The sequence below is a fragment of the Cupressus sempervirens genome, chromosome 6 (genome assembly GCF_028749045.1).
Source record: "Cupressus sempervirens isolate cs-2001-9-10 chromosome 6, ASM2874904v1, whole genome shotgun sequence".
Taxonomy (NCBI): Eukaryota; Viridiplantae; Streptophyta; class Pinopsida; order Cupressales; family Cupressaceae; genus Cupressus; species Cupressus sempervirens.
The window spans coordinates 448,252,352-448,257,825 of NC_143123.1; positions in this window are offsets into that span (position 1 = coordinate 448,252,352).

Consider the following 5,474-nt stretch of genomic DNA (forward strand, 5'->3'; position numbering starts at 1 on the left):
AAGATGGCATTATTTGGATCTAAATCTCTATGTTATTCTTATTCTTCCATTGTGTGGTTATTTGCTAGGGGCTAGGACATCTCCTTTGGGGATTCTTTTGTCTTGCACTACATCAAGGTATTAGAGAAGAGATCGATCTTGTGGTGGATTGTTCTCTTCTAAAGTCCTAAATATCTTTGTTGTGAGGTGGCAGATCGTGGTTCTGACTTATAATTGTAGAGGACTTGCAGATGGATTGATGGTTGCGAAGATAAAAATTCAATCTTGTTGATTGAAAGTTTGATTTGGTTGATGATTGTTAAGAGCATCGATTTATTGCAAAGGGTTTACAAAGATCTGGGAAGATGCCTTTGAGAATATTAGACCCTAGGATGATTGTAGATCTCCATGATGTGGTGGAGAAAAAGATTTTAGAGATGTCTACTCAGTTTGAAGCTAGATTGACCAATCGAGTTGAGGAAGGGATAGTTGAATTTCATAGAGATTTATGGAGTTAGAGTCTACCGATCTAGAAGAGTATTGTCTGGCTGGTTAGAAGACTTGTTTTAGAGAAAAGAGGGCATGGCAAGGTAGAGGCTAAAGTTGGTTTTGTTGATCATTTTGAGGAGTGTGATGCAAAACCTATAGAGAAATTTGCTATTGTTGTTGAGGATATTCCTAACCTTGTTAATGATAGGATGGAAACTTGTTTTCATGATCAGCTGGTTGTATCTAACATGAAAATTACAGAGCACTTGGTTGTGGATAATCAGGTTGTTGTGGATATGGAGTTGGATTTTGTTGGTGCAGATTCACCGTTTGCTAATGTGGTTGAGGATCTACACGATATTGTAGATCTGTATGTTCCTAATTTTCCTATGGTTGATTTGGCTAAGGATTTACATGTTGCTTTGAGCTTAGATGTTGTTGACATGAATTTCATGTTTGAGGATGTTATTATCGCTAGTTGTGATCAGTTGTAGAGATTTTTGGTGAAGCATGTTCAATTTGTTCTTGGGAGTGAGCATGTTGATTGGGTTACTAAGATTCATTTGATTCTGATGTTTGAGTGGATATTTGTTCTCTTGTCCTTGATGAATTGGAAGCCTTTGATGAAGATGAAGATGGTTGCATATATTTATTTTGGCGTCAAAATGTGGGACACACTTTTCTACCTACCTTGAGAGTCTAATGCAAGAGCATCTTACATCTAAAAATAAAGTGGGATATAATAATAAAAAATTAAAAAAAGGGAAAAAAATTATGGAGGAGAGAGAAAGTGACAAAAATTAGAGGAAATAATAATAATAAAAATAAATAAATAATAAATGTAACTTATAGCTTCAGGGTTTATTTAATGTACAGGTTTATTTAGTGTAACTTGCTAGGGGTTGAATTCTGGCTTGGTTTGGTATAAGAAGAGGGTCTTGTTTTCTCATTATTCATTATCCAATATGGAGGAAGTTAGCTAGAGAGGAGTAGCTAAGAAGAAAGAAGTTGAGCAGAGCTAGTAGTTGCGGCTTGGGAAACAAAAAGGTTGCTTGGTGGCTTGCAAGCACAAGTTTAGATTATTTTGGGATTTCTACTATAATGTGGATCTGGGCTAGCTAGGGTTTAGATCTTGCGAGATCTCATAGAATTACTATTATAATTTCTTATGTATTTGGTTGTAAACCAGAAGGCCTTACAATCGGGCAAGTTGTATAACACACTGCTAGGGAACCCAAAATAAATTAACCTAAAGTTTCACTAAGTTTGTCAAACATTTTTTTTGAATTATAATAAACAACGACATATATAATATAGTAGAAGAAGTAATAACAAGAGATAAAATAGTGAAAGCATTAACTCACATACATAACAACCATCGTAAATAGATTACATCTCCTAAGGGTTCCATGACATTGAATCACATTTAAGTTTAATTAAATACTAAATCTAACACATAACTAGAACCACATCATGGAATAGTCATAAGTACAAATCCATTTAAATAATATACAATTACATGATGCCACTTGACAATAATTAGAATGCAATCATCCACTATACAAGTCATAGGGTATGAAAGGCTAAAAGAATATACATTATAAAATAGATTACATCATCTCGTAACTATGAAATCAAATACAATATAGCAGAATATAACCACCATCAAAAACACAAGAACATAATGAAAGTTAATACAAAATAGGGAGCTTTAGTAATGACATCGAACTATCGAATCTTAATGGTATAAGAAAAAAAGCACTACCACCCAACCTCGTGGAACCTAAATGGCCCACTCCCACTACACTAAGGAGATAAACTCAAGTCCCAAAAAGGATAACAATACTAAAAGTCATAACCAACATCTAGGTCAAGGAAACACCTGAAAGAAAACTATCTCAAAGGGTACCAAGACACAAGTATCAACTAATCCCAGAGGAAACAAGACATGCAGGAAATCTACTATGTAAGTGGGCAAGTGTCATCGCACGAGCCAACTCTAAGGTTACCCTAGCAACCTGACTTGACTTCGACCCTCTAGTGACTCTATATGGTACTAGTATCCTTTCATACTGACAAGGCATACTAACAAAGCAAGGTTGCAACTAAGCACCCTCTCTACTCCTATCCTAGCTTGTACTAGCACTCAAGGCATGGGCGAGGAAAAACAATGACTCTTATTAATTTATTTTAAACCCATTTAATAAAATGATATCACTTATTAAAACAACCTACAACGAGTTACCCAGGCAACCTCTTTAGGGCTTCGGCCTCCATTGCAAGCCACTTCCCAACATGACATATAGATAACCTCCTATAAGTTTAGCAAAAGCAGATAGTCTCATACAACCATAAACCACACATCAGTTCTTAAACAAGCAACTAGAAAGTATTGAAATATCACTGATCAAAATCATAGATTTCACCAATACAATCATCCTCACGGGACTGATCCAAAATCAAGTACATATAAACCAAACCATGACATCACCAAAAATAAATCACATAATCACCCCTGTCCTATACAAGCAATTGGGAAGCAATCCAAAGATAACTGATTGAAGACTCAAAGCTTACACTAGAAAAGTCATATCATTCACTTTAGCTCTACACAAGAGAAACTTGAAAGTACAACAAAACATCTGATCAAACTCATCATAGAGCACACATGGCACATCACCATGGTTGGGTATAAAAGATCGGATACATAACATCATCACAGAATAAAACTCTCAAGCCTCTGGTAAAATATCTTGATTTGGTCAAAGTATTAAGTCAAACCTCGAAACCCAACATGAAATACCAAGCATCATACAAAGTACATAACAATGTAACTTTTGTAACTCATTAGGTTTTGAAAACACAAAGGTTTAATTTTCACTTATAGGTTTGCAAGTTCTCACTTTCAGATTTGATAACAACCAAGGTTTTAGCTTTTGTCTTTTCAAAGTATGATAACTACTAAGGTTTTCAAATTATCAAATAAATTTCCCTTAATAATAAAAATCATTTTCATATATCTAAACCATATAAACACATCCAAGCTATAAAAAAACATTAATTCTCCCAATTATTTTTTTTGATTTTCAATTTACTTTAAAATTATATTTAAATAATAAAGTAATAAATCAAAATTTTAAATAATTAAATTTAAAATGTTAACAATACTTATTAAAATTATTAGTAATAATAATTATCAATTATTACCAAAATAAGTTTATATTTATTAAACTAGAAAAACTTTCCCAAAATGGAAACTGCTAAAAATTGAAACTTACTGAAAACGGAAACATGTAAAAAATGAAAAATTCCCAAAAATGGAACCTACTAAAAATGGAAAATTTTCAAAAATGGAAACCTATTAAAAAGGAAACTTTCCAAAATAGAAACCTACTAAAATGGAAACTTTCAAAAAATATAAACTTGTTTAAAATGGAAACTTGCTAAAACAAAAAGTTTCCAAAAACTATCCAGAACACAATTTTCTAAATCGATTCAATCTATGAATTACCAAATTAATCAAACAAGGGTTTTAGATAATAAATTTGTTCACAGATGTTCAAGAACAATACATTTCAACACAAGGGTTTCAAAAAGATGAAATTTTTTCTCAGTTGTCTCATAAAAAACAAAGAACAATAGATTTAGAAACAAGGGTTTCAAACACAAATTGAAATTCTGAAAATAATTTCATTCAGACACAAAGAAGACAGATATTTTCAAAACAAGAAATAATGCACAAAACTCACAAGATCCTACCTGGATATGATGCTAAACAAAGAATGCACCAAATACGCAAGAGTTTTCCTTCTCTTTTGAAAACCCTCATCCCAAAAATTGGCTCTTCATTCAAACACAAAGAAGACTGATATTTTGAAAGTAAGAACTAATGCGCAAAACTCACAAGATCATACCTAGATCTGATGCTAAACAACGAAATGACCAAATACGCAAGAGTTTTCCTTCTCTTTCAAAAACTTCATCCCAAAAATTGGCTCTTCCAAACTAGTCTGTGGAGAAAATGAGCTCCAATTTCCTACTAAAGAGTTTTTCCCTAAATTAGGGCTTCGATTGTGCAATCATGCAAAAAGCCCTTTTTCCTTTTTTATTTTATTATATTTTAATTTCATGCACCAACTTAATGCATTTTAATTAAAATAAACTTTATTAAATTAATGCTTTCTCTCTCTCTCTCTCTCTTATTAAATCATGAGACACTTTTAATGTTATATTTATTAATTTAACTAATAATATTATTTAGAGTTTATTATTAAAATAAAACTCCTAAATAAATTATTATTAAATTAAATAAATATAAATATGCCAAAATTAGAACTTTAATAAAATCTCTTAAATATATTTATTTATTTAATTAACTTCTCAATAAATTAAATATTGATTTTTCTTTATCGATTTATCATTAAATTATATCATTAAATATTCTTTTAGTATGATTTACCTATAATTTAAAATCACAACAAACCTACAAGACTAAATATGACAACTCAACTGAAGACAAAGAAAAAAATCAAATTCCAGGGTTAGAATCATGAAGTCATGTCACTTGACGAATTCAAACGGGTAAACAACTCAGATACTTGTCCTACTTTCTAGGACACATGGCTTAGGTTGGGATTTAGACTCAAGAATAACCTCCTCACTTATGCCATTGAGATACTACGATAGGGTACACTCATTCTAGCATTTCAGGAAAGTCGATACCCAGTACCTACAATCTACATAAAATCTACGCATGTATATACACATATAATATAAACTAAATAGGCAATGGCAGGGAGTGTACATCGTGTAGATCTCGACTAGCAAATGACTACAACTCCCTCCCTCAACCACATTAGAAATGCCAAACATAAAGAAAACATATAGGTACACTGTACACATGCAAGTATGGGGTAAGTATCCATTGAAAATGCATATAAATAATCCATCTAACTAACATCATGAAATAACTGAAATCATTGTATACAATCCTCTTCATCAAAGAA